We start from the raw sequence: 17,386 nt of genomic DNA, 5'->3' as shown, positions 1-17,386 counted from the left end.
GCAGACCTCCAGCCTACAGCCAGAATTTTTATGGGCAAGAACACCAGTAGCTCCCTGCTAGCAGCCAACCAAAGGAAAACAGATGCAGAGCAAAATCTTCATGCACCAAAACTACAAGAAAACCCGGTGAGTGGTGTCAAAAATCATTCCATTGGAAAACAGTCACTATTATCCTTTAAAACATTACACCATAATGTGCAGTCAATGTTTAATAAGTTACTAGAAATAGATCTCTTCCTAAAAACAAAGTCACACTTAGATGTTCTCTGTATTACTGAACACTGGTTAACAGAAGACAAAATTAAAAAAACGCCACTTGGCGAATTTACTCTAGCTGGTTATTCTTGTCAGAAGAAAAGTAAGGGAGGTGGTACAGCAATCTATGTCAAAAAAAAAATTTAAGATACAAAAGCCTCACAAAGTACAATAATATGCAAATAGAAACAGACTTTGAATTCTCCTTAATTATCTTAACAGACTATAACCTATTCATACTGAATGTATATAGAGCCCCTGATGGGAACATCCAAACCTTCAAACACTCCCTCGAAACACTACTCACAAAAATTCACTCACTAAACAAAAATCTATTAATAAGTGGAGATTTTAATATTGACTTCCTCTTACCTGGAAAAAACAAAGATGAATTGTTGAATATTACAAATTCAGTCAACCTATCCCCAACTGTAAACACACCAACCAGGATCACAAAAAATTCAAAAACAGCTCTAGATCAGATTTTCATAAACGCAGACAAACTACACCACTCAGTCGAAGTCATCAGCACAGCTTACAGTGACCATTAAGCCCAAATACTAACAGCAAATTTAAATTACATAGGACAATATCCCACAATTACTAAAATGCAAAGGCAATTTAATGATGATAATATAAGGCTTTTTAACTATCTGTTAAGGGCTGAGAACTGGGCAGAGGTCTATAAAGAAAATGATGTAAACTACATATTTAATTCCTTCCATGAAACATTTCTCCACCACTTCAATACTGCATTTCCACTGAAATCCAGGAAAATTGGAAACAAACACACTAACTCATGGGTAACAAAAGGAATAAGGATTTCCCGCCAAAAAAAGCGTGACTTAAAAAATCACATGAAACACCATGACGTCGATGATCAGTTTAGGTCATATTGTAAGACCTATTTTACAATCTACAGAAAAGTTATCCAACAAGCAGAAAAATTATATAATGATAAATTTATAAAGGAATCTAACAATAAAATGAAAGGCTTGTGGACAGTTGTAAAAAATGAAACAAACAGTAAACAGCATGTTATAAACAAAATATTAAAGCTAAACCTAAATGATGAAGTCACATCAGATCCCCAAAAAATAGTAAATGGTTTTAATGACTATTTTAGCAAAATAGCAGAAAACCTGATAAAGAACAACTGCCACAGACCAAATACTCAACACCAAATACTAATAGAAACCATACCAGTACAGGCATCAATGTTTCTTCGCAAAGTCTCCAATACTGAAGTACTTACAGCTATAAAAGGACTAAAGAATAAGTACTCCAGTGGTAGTGACAACATTCCTGATTTAATTGTAAAGAAATGTGAAGAATCCATTGTAGAACTCCTAACCCACATAATAAATGCATCCTTTACAAATGGAGTTTTCCGTGACCTACTAAAGACTTCTAAAATTACCCCAATCATCTAAAAATGATGTAGCCAATTACAGGCCCATAGCACAACTCAGCTCATTCTCAAAAATATTTGAAAAATTATTTTACACCAGATTGGAAGACTTTACTAATAAACTATCCTTATTAACAAAACACCAGCATGGTTTTAGAAAGCAAAAGACAACTACCACAGCTATTTATGAGTATCTCAACAAAACCTTAAAAGCACTGTATAATAAGGAAATCACTACTGGTATCTTTTTAGATTTATCCAAAGCCTTTGATGCAATTGACCATACCATACTCCTTAAGAAGTTAGCAAATAAAGGTATAAGAGGAATTGCAAACAAATGGTTAGAATCTTACCTGTCAAACAGATTTCAAAAAGTTGAAATTAATTTTGAAAAAAAGAATACAACCACACATCAATCTACTGTCCACTCCTCTGACACAATACCTATTAGATATGGTGTGCCACAAGGCTCAATCCTGGGACCCATACTGTTTCTGCTATACATTGATGATATAAGCACGAAGCTTGCTACAGGACATACCACACCATTTGCCGATGACACAAGTATACTAATAACAGGTACTGATACAGAGGACCACAACAAAAAAATTAAACCACTTATGTTGTCACTCAGCAAATGATTCAACGAGAACAAACTGATTATAAACATACAGAAAACAATGTACATCAACTTCAGACTCCCATCCCAAAAACAAGAAATGCCTGATGTGATTCTAAATAACCAAGAGCTTATGTGTGTGGACTCTGTCAAGTTTCTTGGCATATGGCTTGAAGAAAATCTTAAGTGGGAGACACACAAATTATATCTCAAAAAAGCTCTCAACTGTGTGTAACATTTTAAGAATACTCAAAAAATCAGTCACAAAATCTGTTCTCATGCATGTATATTATGCTTACTTCCATTCTACATTACAGTATGGAATCATATTTTGGGGGAACTCACCTGGAGGTAGATATATTTTCAAAATGCAAAAAAAGGCAATACGCGTAATACGTAATCTAAGACATAATGAATCATGCAGACAACATTTCAAAACAAATGGCATTATGATACTGCCCTCTGCTTACATTTATAATACCATCTCATTTGTCAAGTCATGCCTGTTAAACAATGACTGCACACTAAAATTCAATGGAGGTATTCATAACTATGCAACAAGGCAGCAATCTGACCTACATAAGATTCATTCCAGAACTACCTGCTACCAAAAAAGTGTTTTAAATGTTGGGATACAAATGTATAATAATTTACCCAATGAAATCAAAGCAACAAAGAACCCAAGAGCCTTCACACATAAGTTAAAAAAATATCTCTTGGACCATTGCTTTTATGCAGTTGATCATTTTTTTGAAAGGGGTTAAAAATGTAAACAATATGATAAATGTTCAATTAGGTCTGAAAATTATATACTGTGCATGTCTATGAAATATACTGGATTATTATATACTGTGCATGTCTATGAAATACACTGGACTACTTTACTATTAAATTTGTATTGGCTGTTTGTATTTTACCATACAACATTTGTATTTACTGTTTTGTTAAAGATAGCTAACTTCCTCATTGCAAAATAATGTAAAATCAATTTATTAAAAATTACTTGTAAATATGTTCTCTTGACCTGTCCAATATCGTATGTACAACCTTACAATTCTATGACTTGTATTAACTGTTTTGTTTAGGATAGATAATTTCCTTGTTACAAAATAATATAAAAATCAGTTTGTAAAAATTACTTGTAAATAGATCTCTTGACCTGTCCAATATCATATGTACAGCTGTATTTATTTATTTATTGTTCCGTGGGACCAAATTAAGGGGAAATCTCCATGGTCATGGAACGAGTCAATACATGAAATTATAACACGATATTAGAAACAGATAAAATGAAATATAAAAAAACATATTCAGGTGACAAGTCGTAAGTTTAAATAAAGAAAATCAACAATGTAACAATGGAATTTGCTTAATTTTTTAGCTCTCCCAGGAGCTCCTCGACAGAACAGAAGGAGTGAGCCATGAGGAAACTCTTCAGTTTAGACTTAAAAGAGTTTGGGCTACTGCTAAGATTTTTGAGTTCTTGTGGTAGCCTATTGAAAATAGATGCAGTAGAATACTGCACTCCTTTCTGCGCAAGAGCCAGGGAAGTGCATTCCACATGCAGATTGGATTTCTGCCTAGAATTAACTGAGTGAAAGCTGCTAACTCTTGGGAATAGACTAATATTGCTAACAACAAACGACATTAAAGAAAATATATACTGTGAGGGCAATGTCAGAATTCCCAGACTACTGAATAGGAGTCGACAAGAGGTTCTCGAACTTACACCACATATAGCTCGAACAGCCCGTTTTTGAGCCAAAAATACCCTTTTTGAATTAGAAGAATTACCCCAAAAAATAATACCATATGACACAAGCGTATGAAAATATGCGAAGTAGACAACTTTTTGTGTTGCAGTGTCACTTATTTCAGATACTGTTCTAATGGTAAATAAAGCAGCATTTAGTTTCTAAACAAGATCCTGGACATGGGCTTTCCACAACAGCTTACTATCTATCCGAACGCCTAGGAACTTGAACTGTTCCGTCTTGCTTATAATACACCCATTCTGTCTGATCAGAATATTGGTTCTTGTTGAGTTGTGAGTTAGAAACTGTAAAAACTGAGTCTTACTGTGATTTAGCATCAAATTATTTTCCACAAGCCACAAACTTATTTCATGAATTACATTATTTGATACTGTTTCAATATTACACCCAAGATCCTTCACTACCAAGCTGGTGTCATCAGCAAACAGAAATATTTTTGAATCACCTGCAATACTAGAAGGCATATCATTTATATAAATAAGAAACAGCAGTGGCCCCAGCACCGACCCTTGGGGAACGCCCCACTTAACAGTGCCCCATTGGGACTGAACATTACTACCACTCTCAATATTGCAGAGAATTACCCTCTGCTTTCTGTTCTTAAAGTAAGAGGTGAACCAATTGTAAGCAACTCCCCTTACTCCATAATGGTCCAACTTCTGCAGTAATATTTTGTGGTCAACACAGTCAAAAGCCTTCGTTAAATCAAAGAAAACATCTAGCATTCGCAACCTTTTACTTAATCCGCCCAAAACCTCACAGAGGAAAGAGAATATAGCGTTTTCAGTTGTTAAACCATTTCTGAAACCAAACTGTACATTTGATAGCAAATGATGTGAATTTAAATGCTCCAGTAACCTTGTATATACAACCTTCTCGATAACTTTAGCAAACACCGATGGCATAGAAATAGGTCTAAAATTGTCAACATTATCAATGTCTCCCTTTTTATAAAGTGGCTTCACTACCGAGTACTTTAATCGGTCAGGAAACCGACCACTCCTAAAGGAAAAGTTACAGATATGTCTAAGTACTGGGCTAACATACATAGAACAATACTTCAGTATTCTGCTAGATACCCCGTCATATCCATGAGAGTTCTTGGTCTTTAGTGATTTAATTATTAACTCAATCTCCCTCTTGTCAGTATCATGGAGGAGCATTTCAGATAACAGTCTCGGAACACTTTTTTCTAAGAGCACTATATGATTCCCTGTTGGGACTAGGTTTCTATTTAGTTCACCTGCTGTATCCAGAAAGTGATTATTAAATACTGTACATATATGCAACTTATCAGTAACATGGACATTCCCACTAAGCACTGATTCTATATCCTCGACCTGTCTCTGCAGACCAGCCACTTCCTTTACGATTGACCATATGGTTTTAATTTTATCCTGAGACTTAGCTATTCTATCTGCATACCACATACTTTTTGCCTTCCTAATAACATTTTTAAGCACCTTACAATACTGTTTGTAATGGGCTGCTGCATTTAGATTTTGACTGTTTCTAATATTTTGATATAATTGCCACTTTGTTCTACAAGATATTCTTATCCCTCTAGTCAGCCATCCAGGCTGCCTGTTTGTGCCAGTACCCTGTTTTGAACGTTCTAATGGAAAGCAACTTTCAAAGAGCATGAGAAAAGTCTTGAGAAAAGCATTATATTTATCGTCTACTGTATCAGCGCTATAAACATCTTGACACTCTTGTTCCTTGATAATGTTTACAAAGGTCTCTACAGCAACTGGATCAGCTTTCCTAAACAGCTGATGACTGTATTTAACATGTGTTGCACCACAAAAATCTTTTAGAGTTAAAATTTGTGCATCATGATTTGAAAGACCATTCACCTTTTTGCTAACAGAATGCCCATCTAGTAATGAGGAATGAACAAAAATGTTGTCTATTGTTGTTCTACTGTTCCCTTGCACTCTCGTTGGAAAGAATACGGTTTGCATAAGATTATATGAATTAAGGAGGTCTACCAGCATCCTCTTCCTTGCACAATCACTTATACAATTAATATTGAAGCCACCACATATAACTAACTTTTTGTATTTCCTCTAAAGTGAACCAAGAACCTCCTCCAGCTTTCACAAAAATGTTGTGAAATCAGAGTCTGGGGATCTATAAATAACAACAGTTAGAAGCTTGGCTCCATTAAATTTAACCACACCTGCACAACATTCAAACACCTTTTCAGTGCAGTACTTTGAACATCAATTGACTCAAATGGGATGCTGTTTTTCACATACATGGCTACTCCCCCACACCGCAAAGAGCTCCTCGAAAAGCTGCCAGCCAACCTGTATCCTGGTAAAGGAAGCCTCTGAATTATCTCCTTATTTAAGAAGTGTTCAGATATACCAATAATTTCAGAGTTAATATCTATAAGCATTTCACTAACTTTATCTCTAATACCTTGTATATTTTGATGAAATATACTAACTCCCTCATTACCTGGATACCTAAGCTTTGTCAAAAGTGGTTCCTTTGTTAGAGAGACTTCCCTTAAGCAGGAATACCTAACTGCTGACTTCAATCTAAAAAAGGTGCAGCTCTAACACCCACTACTGCAGGAATTTTCCCACGAGTGATCCCACGAACCCCACCTATGCTGTCACCTATAAGCTTTGCCAACCTCCCCTTCCCATACCTGTTGAGGTGCAGACCATGTCTAGTGAAACCCGTCCTGCTGATAGACTCCACCGACACCACTGAAATGTGACCCATGCTTTCTGTCATCAGCGCACCCCCAAGTCTCATGTTATTAGGCCTGACGGCTGTATTAAGATGAGGCCGATCGTGACGCTGAAACAGTTCCACGAAATGCACATTCGTGTTGCCAGTCTGAGTGGCTATCTTTTCCAGGTCACCATCTATGTCATACTCCCCATCCCTATCAATACTATTACCAGCCCCACCCACAATCACTACCTGCTCCTCTTTAGTAAGTCACCTGAGCCAATCCTGCATTAGGCTTCACAATGCTGGTGACCTGGTACGCACTCCCCAGCACTTCCTGCAACTGCTGGCCTACACCTCTGCCATGAGAACTACCTAACAGCAGAACCTTCTTCTTCCTCTTCGACTTTGCAACTGTTCTAGCCACCATAACTACTGAGGTCTGCTGTATACTTCCTACATCTACAGCTACTAGAAATTCCTCTCCACTAGACTCTGACAGTTGGTCATATCTATTGTAAACACCAATAGTAAAACTATCTGAAAATCTTCTTCTCCTAGCAGATCTCTTGCCAACAGCCAGCTCCCATTCCCCAACCCCCTTCTCCTTTCTCATCCTATCTAGCTCCTCCTGTGCGTTTTTCAACTGCACCTGAAGGGCACAGATCTTACGTTCCTGCTCCTCTATCAACTTACTCTTGCTGCATAACCTGCAGTTCCAGGAGAGGATCTCACCAGAATGCCCACTGGCTTCCCCACTGCATTCCCCCCAGTGAAAATACTTTGAACAAGTCTCACATCGCAATCCACTATTCATGAACCTGCGGCAAAGCCCACACTTCTCACTCATGGTAAAATTTTACTTTTTCTAAGTTCCGCTACTACAATAAGAAGATGTTAAAAACCTGACTACAATAATCACAAACTTACTCTACAAGGGAAGTAACTACTACTATTAACAGTATTAATACACAACAAATGTGAATATAACAAAAGACTAATACAGAAAGAGAATCAAATGTCTAATGACACAGTAACGAAGCTGAAAACAGTTCCCAAAAGGTTCTTCTGAAGAAAACACAAAAAACACCGGTTGAAGACTACTAAAGTTCCTAAATAAACCACTATACACAAACAATTAATTAGTACTTAGCTTTCAATGCGCCGATACAGCTGCAACTGGTCAGCGCGGAATGTAAACACATGTAAGAGGTTACGTTGCTCGATACGAAACACTCACAAATATCAGGTCACACCACAAGAAAGGCAGAGGTGAATGAAGAAACCACTAATAAGTCACTTATATAGTAAATATTATCACAAAAACCGATGAAATATGTATCTGAAACCTAAAAATATATAAAAACTTAGAGAGCGATCTCACACGCAGTCACTCGCTTGTACAATACTATGATTGCCTGGATCAATAAAAATACAATACGATACAAATAAGACATGTACCAAAACTGACCCTAGTGGGGATATCTTTTTTCCTTTCTAATTACTGCAAAAACTAGATTTTTTATCTTTGTATTTTACTTCTGTAGCCTGCTGATGGTTTCTGAGGTAAGATTGGATCCACCTTTCAGACCAGCTTACAATTACTTAATTTGTGGAAGAGAATATCAAGATCAATAATATCAAAGGCTTTACTAAGACTGAGAAATACTCCAGATACATGTTGTTTATCATCCATTGCTGTCAGCATTTCATTTAAAAAAGCAATAATTGCTGACTAACTGACTTTCCAGCTATAAACCCATGTTGTTAGTCATTTATAAGTCTTTATTTATTTAAGAAGACTGTTAATCTTCCCAGGAGCCTCTTTTCCATAATTTTGCTGAAACCTGAAAAAATTGAAACTGGCCTATAATTTGACACTTTGCACCCTTTTATGTAAAGTTGTTACTTTTACAGTTTTTAGTCTGTTTTGAAATACACCAATCTCAGATGATGAATTTACTATGTCTGCTAGTGGTTCTATAATGGATGTTGCACTAGCTTTGATGGAAGCATCTAGTAACTCATCAGGATCCACTAAATGTTTATTAGGTAATCCGAATATAATTTTGGATAGTTCCTCAGGTGTTGCTGGATACACAAATAATGAATTTGCTTGAATTTTATGATATGACTGGACTCTCTGGCTGTTTGTTATCATGTGCCAAATGTGAGAAATAATGGTTGAAAGCACTAGCCACTTGTCTGGGGTGAATTAGTTTATTGTTATTCATAATCAGCTCTATATTATTGCTATTAACCGCCTCAGTTACAGTTGAGCTGATGTTGAATGGCTGTAGAAAATTTATAATATCATCTTTGAATTTATTGGATTTTGGAAAATCAGTATTGAAGTCACCACATATTTTTCTTGCAGGTGTGAAATGTTCCTCCATGAGATTATGAAATACTTTGTTATATCCATCTGGTGACCAGTACCTCCAAAAAATAGTTTGTATTTTGTCTTGGTAGCTCAACTATAGAGGGTTCTATAACTTTGCTGGACCGATTATGATATTCAGTTATGTTGTTGAATTCAATATTTTCTTTAACATATACACAGGTACCCCCAAGCAAGTTTGAACTGAGAGAGGTAGGTCAGCTCTAACATATCTTGGTTAGGCAGTGTTCAGCAAAGCATAGAGCAGAAATAACACTTAGATGATTAACATCATTTCTATTTCATTACATTTATTGGACAGCGATTGAACATTCTGATGGAGCAATTTAAAATTACACACAGGGAATATAGCATTTCTTGCTTGGCTACATACCCTACCTTTTGCACTTGTCTGCAGTGGATAACAAATCCTTTTTTTTTTTGGGGGGGGGGGGGGGTTGTATTTTTGCTGTTTGACTTTTGGTTTGTTGGTTCACTGGATGTGGGATTCTGTGTGTCTTGTGTTGAAAAGTGTCCAATTTCCACTTGATTGCAGTCCTTTCTCAATCAATAAGGTTATTCGTATGAATTCAAATCTTATCACTTGACTGAAGATTTTAGTATAGTCCGATCTATACAGCAACAAGCTGAGCTCTAAATCTTTCCGCAGTTCCATCCGTTTTTTCTTCACTTGGAATATTCATCTATTGCCACGTATTTCTTGTTTTTCTGGGGTTTCAGTCATGATCCAAGTTTCATTAAGGTTAAGTGGATGCACTTCTTCTTGCATGATCTCTTTCCAATTTTCTGAATTCTTACAGACCATTGAATCTTGGTATAAGATGAGTTCATAATACTGAGTCACATAAGCATTGTTTTCATTAAGGTTGACAATGTAAGGAAAAGATAAATTGCTATTCACCATAAAGACGACACATTGAGTTGCAGACGTAAACAATGAAAAGAGAGTTACACACTAGCTTTCAGCAAAAACCGTCCACCATGACACATGACAAGTCATGTTTGCATGATGTGTGCTTACTTGTCTGAATGGAAGTGTGTGGGTGTTTCCTTTTCTGAAGAAAGCTTTGGCCAAAAGCTAATGTGTAACTGTCTTTTCATTGCGCCTGTCTCAAATTCACTGTGTCACCTTTATGGCGAGTGGAAATATATCTTATCCTTATATTGTTAACACTCCAACTTGGAGTTTCCATCGTTACATTACAGTTGACAGATCTAATACGCATTTTGATTTGTGCCGTTTCAAAAGCCTCTTCCTATTTCGTTGACAGACTCTGTGCTGTCTTTATTGACATTGTATTTAGTACAGCTGACTTCAAAATGTGTTCTTCTCCAGGTGATTTAATTTATTCTTCTTCTACACGATTCAGGTTTTTTTTTCTTGAATGGAATGTTCACTCGATGCTCTCAAATATTATGACAATATTCTTAGATTGACAATCCTTTGGATAATGTGTCCATGAAAACAACATAACAGTGTATTTTAACTTGATCTTTATGTGGAAACAAAACATGATACTCTTTTACCTCTATATCAGATCAAAACAGAAGAACCTTTTCAGCTTTTGAATCCCATTTCTTCCATTTATCCTTTGGGATGTGAGTGTAAATCATCTCTCCAAATATCCTGAGTTTCACCACATCAAGTACAATCCAATCCATAATTTGCAAGGTGGTTTCCCATCAATGCTCGTGCCTGTTCTTTCAAAATATAATTTGCCATGTTTATGGCTTTGGCCCAAAGCTGTATTGGCAGGTCCTTGTGTGAAGCACTGTCCTTGCAATCTCCAGCAGAGTTCTGTTCCCATGTTCAGCAGCACCATTCTGTTGGGGTCTAGAGGCTCCCAATTCTGATTCTGCATTATTTTATGTACATCTTGATTAATAAATTTTAGTCCATTATCCATTTGAAACACCTTAATTCCATGCTCAGTTTGCCTGTCACTGGTTTTTATGAATCTCCCAGGTGTTTGACCTCTTCAGACTTCTTATAAGAAACACACAGTTTGCCTGGTGGGAAGAGTAATCTTTTAACAGAAGAAAGTACCATGAACCACCGACTAAATAACTTGTATATGGCCACACAAATCACTGTGAATCACGTCACATGTCTGTGTTGACTTTAAGTCACTTTTGCGGGAGCACAACTTATGAATTTTGCCGACAATGCAATCATCATATAAGCTTTTTAGTCTTCTTTCTTAAATTGAATTTGTCTGTCTTTCAAAATCTTTCTCACATGTGGAAAGTTTTGGTGTACAAGACTTTTGTGCCATATTTTAAAATCTACTTATGTAGCTACATCTGCATGAAGAATCTCATTTTTACTCAGGGAAATCTTAAAGTTCATCCTATACAACTTTTCCTCACTTATCCTTCTTCAACAATTTTTCTCCCCTGGAAAGTCTGCATGTTGTCTTACCACATTTGAATTTTATACCTTTGTAAATATCTTAGAAGAGAGATTAAGGAAAGGCAAACCTATGCTTCTAGCATTTGTAGACTTGGAGAAAGCTTTTGACAATGTTGACTGGAATACTCTCTTTCAAATTCTAAAGGTGGCAGGGGTAAAATACAGGGAGCGAAAGGCTATTTATAATTTGTACAGAAACCAGATGGCAGTTGTAAGAGTCAAGGTACATTAAAGGGAAGCAGTTGTTGGGAAGGGAGTAAGACAGGGTTGTAGCCTCTCCCCGATGTTATTCAATCTGTATATTGAGCAAGCAGTAAAGGAAACAAAAGAAAAATTCGAAGTAGGTATTAAAATCCATGGAGAAGAAATAAAAACTTTGAGGTTCGTCGATGACATTGTAATTCTGTCAGAGACAGCAAAGGACTTGGAAGAGCAGTTGAATGGAATGGATAGCGTCTTGAAAGGAGGGTATAAGATGAACATCAACAAAAGCAAAACGAGGATAATGGAATGTAGTCGAATTAAGTCGGGTGGTGCTGAGGGAATTAGATTAGGAAATGAGACACTCAAAGTAGTAAAGGAGTTTTGCTATTTGGGGAGCAAAATAACTGATGATGGTCGAAGTAGAGAGGATATAAAATGTAGACTGGCAATGGCAAGGAAAGCGTTTCTGAAGAAGAGAAATTTGTTAACATCGAGTATAGATTTAAGTGTCAGGAAATCATTTCTGAAAGTATTTGTATGGAGTGTAGCCGTGTATGGAAGTGAAACATGGACGATAAATAGTTTGGACAAGAAGAGAATAGAAGCTTTCGAAATGTGGTGCTACAGAAGAATGCTGAAGATTAGATGGGTAGATCACATAACTAATGAGGAAGTATTGAATAGGACTGGGGAGAAGAGAAGTTTGTGGCACAACTTGACTAGAAGAAGGGATCGGTTGGTAGGACATGTTCTGAGGCATCAAGGGATCACCAATTTAGTATTGGAGGGCAGCGTGGAGGGTAAAAATCGTAGAGGGAGACCAAGAGATGAATACACTAAGCAGATTCAGAAGGATGTAGGTTGCAGTAGGTACTGGGAGATGAAGAAGCTTGCACAGGATAGAGTAGCATGGAGAGCTGCATCAAACCAGTCTCAGGACTGAAGACCACAACAACAACAACCTTTGTAAAGAGCTGGCCCACGTCAGAAAACACTGAACTGAATTGCTGACAAATACAAAAATTTTAAAGATTTTCTTTTCCATCTTTCTCCATCAAAGGCTCATTTGTAAACTCAGTTTGATTGCAGATGTGGTCAAACACCTACATGCTTGCCTGCTATTGCTGAAAGAATTTTGCTTATCTGGGCATCCACTCTCAAATATTGATTCAGACCTTGAACCTCTCAACATAGAATTTCTGCACTCTTCTGCACAATGATCAGGTTGATTTTGCATTTGAAGCATTTACCTGATTTTCTTGAATTTTTATTTTACTGAGAAGGGCTATTTTTCAAGTGTTTCTCTGTTATTTATCTGCCAGATCTCTCTTCTTATCTTCCTGTAGGTTTAGGTGTTTTTCTTCCCTCAACTATATTGAGATAGAATCTGCTAGTGTTTGTCGATCAGCCTGAGTTAATTTCAGCGCACTCAGAAATTGGTTGCAATTTGTTGGTATCATCATTAACACTTTTGTGATCATCACAGAGATTGAAATATTTTCACCTCAATTCCTCAAGCAATGTATCAGGTCCTTTAACTGTGAAATTTATGTAGCCATGTCATTTAAAACATCCTTTTTTATTTTTTACCATTACTTCTGGAATAAATTATAAGCGCTTTGGTCCACATGGCATTTGAAGCTTCGAAATTAATAACAATGACACTGGCTTCTCCTCAGTTGACCTGATAATTTTTTGAGCAGCTCTTTCCAGTTGTGTACACCTTGTGCTGCCATCTGGGACTTACGTAGCCACCTGGGGCTTCTGGAAATTTCAAGTGCCAAGAGAGCTTGGGATAGTGTCAAAGACCAATTGATTTCATTAACTAGTGTGTAATAATGACATTAATACTGCAGCAGTACAGGCATATGAAAAGTACCTTACAGTGCATTCACTGCGTAAGTCCCAGGTGGCAGCAGAGTATACGCAAATGAGAAGTGCACCAAATACAAATGTGCAAATATAGCTCTGTGTATGAATAGCAGATAAACAAACAAAGCATAACATCTATAACTGATTACCACAACACCTCACATTTCTCGTCAAATGTGCAAAGAGATATTAATTTCACAAACATATAGGAATGGGACTGTCAATTATTTTTTCTGTATCTTCAGTATTCAAACAATGTTAGCTGATTTTACAATACAACAATACCATACTTAATAATACAAGGGGGGTTTGACTGGCCTGGTAAAAAATCAAGAAAAAATGTTTAGTTTGTAAACAGCTCATCTTATTTCTCAAAATAGTCTCCTTTTCAGGGGTTTATACTTGGTCCAACAATCATCCTACTTTTTCATCCTGTTGGAAAACTTGGCTACATCAGACTCTGCAAATTATGCACTGGCTGCAATTATTACTTCCTCATTTGACAACAATTTTTTCCAGTAAGTTTCAAGTTATGGAACAGGAAGGAAGCACTTTGAGCTCAGCCTATGGGGATAGGGTGGATGAGTAATCAGTTCAAAGCCCAGTTCATGTACTTTCACCATTGTTATCACTGGTGTGTAGGATGGTGTGTTATCCTGGTGAAAGAGCACTTTTTTGCCTGTCAACCTTGGTCTTTTTCGAGCCAACACAAGTTTCAATTGATCCAACAATAAAGCATAATAGGATCCAGTTATAGTTCTGCCCTTTTCCAAGGAATCTACGAGGATTATTCCTTGGGAATCCCAAAAAAGTGGCTGTCACCCTACCAGGTGACAAAATGGTCTCTGCTTTCTTCGGTGCAATTTCACCAGCCTTTACACATTGCTTTGACTGCCATAGATCTAAGTTTCATCAACACTCACAAACTGGAGCAAAAATTCTTACAGATTGTGATCAAACATCACTCTACAATGTGCTGAAATGATGTGCCACATGGACTTTTGTTTGACTGTGAGCAATTGCAGCATCCACTCTGCACATACACTATGTGATCAAAAGTATCCAAGACACCCCCAAAAACATACATTTTTCATATTACGTGTATTGTGCTGCCAGCTACTCCATGTCAGCGACCTCAGTAGTCATTAGACATAATGAGAGAGCAGAATGGGGTGCTCCGCGGAATTCATGGACTTCGAACATGGTCAGATGATTGGGTGTCACTTGTGTCCTACATCTGCATGCGACATTTCCACACTACTAAACATCCTGATGTGAGAGGGAAGTGGAAACATGGAGGGACACATATAGCATAAAAGCGTACAGGCTGACCTCGTCTGTTGACTGAGAGAGACATCCGGCAGTTGAAGAGGGTCATAATGTGTAATAGCCAGACATCTATCCAGACCATCACATAGGAATTCCAAACTGCATCAGGATCCACTGCAAGTACTATGACAGTCAGGCGGGAGGTGAGAAAACTTGGATTTCATGGTCAAGCGGCTGCTCATAAGTCACACATCACACCAATAAATATCAAATGATGCCTTGTTTGGTGTAAGGAGCATAAACATTGGACGATTGAACAGTGCAAAAATTTTGTGTGGAGTGACAAATCATGGTACACTATGTAGTGATCCAATGGCACGGTGCGGTTATGGCGAATGCCCGGTGATCATCATGTGCTAGCATGTGTAGTGCCAACAGTAAAATTCAGAGATGGTGCTGTCACAGTCTGGTCGTGTTTTTCATGGAGGGGACTTGGACTTCTTATTGTTTTGCGTGGCACTATCACAGCACAGGCCTATATTGACGTTTTAAGCATCTTCTTGCTTCCCACTGTTGAAGAGCAATTCGGGAATGGAAATTGCATCTTTGAACATGGTCGAGCACCTGTTCATAATGCACGGCCTGTGGTGGAATGGTTACACGACAATAACATCCCTGTAATGGACTGGTCTGCACAGGGTCCTTACCTGGATCCTACAGAAACCTTTGGGATGTTTTGGAATGCCAACTTCGTGCCAGTGCAGCACTCCATGAAGAATGGGCTGCCATTTCCCAAGAAACCATCCAGCACACGACTGAATGTATGCCACTGAGAGCAGAAGCTGTCATCAAGGCTAAGTGTGGGCCAACACCATATTGAATTCCACCATTACCGATGGAGGGTGCCACGAACTTGTAAGTCATTTTCAGCCAGGTGTCCAGATACTTTTGATCACATAGTGTAGCTTTTTCATAGCAAATTCTCCATGCTCGATATTATACACTCACTCATTCAAGATGCGTAAGTCTCAAACAATCTCACGAATTTTTATTCAGTGGTCTTACATTGTCAATGATTTCCTTTGTGGTGATCTCAATTGAATGGCAGGAGAATACTTCATCTTCAGTGCTTGTCCGACCACATTTCCATTCATCACTGATCTTCATCCACTTCTGTTTTGATTTGTGTGGCAGACTCTGCAACCCTTCAAATGAAAATGTTTAATAACAGCACAAAGCATTGTTTTCTCCATTTTCAGTCGCAGTGGTCACACTAACCAATTCAGACAGCTGAACTGTACACAGTACATTGTTGGAATTCCTTATACAGTCCTTGGAATAATCAGGCTTACTAACCATTAAGATCCGACAAAAATGTTGCATCCTTTTATGGAAATGTTGTAATTTATTAACTCTCACAGCACAATAAATAACTTTCCATCAATTTACCATCCTGATTAACTGTCGGCATAATTGGATACAAATGTGTTAAGACATTGATGTTAGATGATCTTGATACAGCCCCCTTGGTATCTCTAATTTCCAGGGCTTCCCTTAGATGCATTTCCTCTTTGTATCCCAATTGGTCAGAGTTGAAAAAATCCTTACTGAGCAATGGGATGAGTTTGTTTATCTCATCTACAAATTTTTGGGCCAATTCTGCCGTTTGCTGTTCGTCAAGTTGATGCTTTGTTTGAAATCTTGTTATCTTATGTCTTTCAATTCTTTAGTGTGGTTGAAGTTATGCAACCATCTACTGTTCCTTTGAAATCACTGTAATATTTGTCACCCGTAATTTGATGAGTATAACATAATAAGTCACTGTCATGCACATCCTGCAAATTGTATCAAGTATCCTTGAAACACTGGGAACACCAGTTTTTGTAACACGTGTGACTTGTGTCCATTGAATGTCTAGCTTTTCTTATGCAGTACATGGTCATATTGCAGCAGACTTATTCGAAAACTGTTCTTTTTTTTATATGCTACGGATAATCTTCTATGTACATAATTATGTTTAGTGGCTGCTCTCTGGACACTGATCATCCTTTCCTGTGTTTCACTGGAGATGGGATTTGTGGCTCCCTGTCCAACAAGGCTGATGAACTACATTGCTCGACACCTGTTTAAAAGTCGCTTTCACTTGTTAAGCAAGTATCCTCATCTATATAGTCTGCACAGTCAAGCATATACGACGCCATACAATCGACTGATTCATCTTGCAGAAACACTAATATTTCATCTGACACTTCTTTCTCTATGCGAAATTTGTAGGGTTCCTTCCTGATGAAATGTTGACTTCGGCAACAGTTGTTGAGATATAAAACAATGTTTGCTTTGTTTATCATTGCCATTGCTCTACTCTGTATCAACATCATTAGCACTGTAGCAGTGTTACTTGTCAACTAAGCATTTCAGCTATGATCTGTAGCGTCATGCTGTGCTCACCTTTGGATGTCTCCAGTCCTGTCCACTG

Source organism: Schistocerca cancellata, chromosome 2 (genome assembly GCF_023864275.1).
Source record: "Schistocerca cancellata isolate TAMUIC-IGC-003103 chromosome 2, iqSchCanc2.1, whole genome shotgun sequence".
NCBI lineage: Eukaryota > Metazoa > Arthropoda > Insecta > Orthoptera > Acrididae > Schistocerca > Schistocerca cancellata.
The sequence above is the reverse complement of the archived record's forward strand: the minus strand, read 5'-3'. Positions refer to the sequence as shown.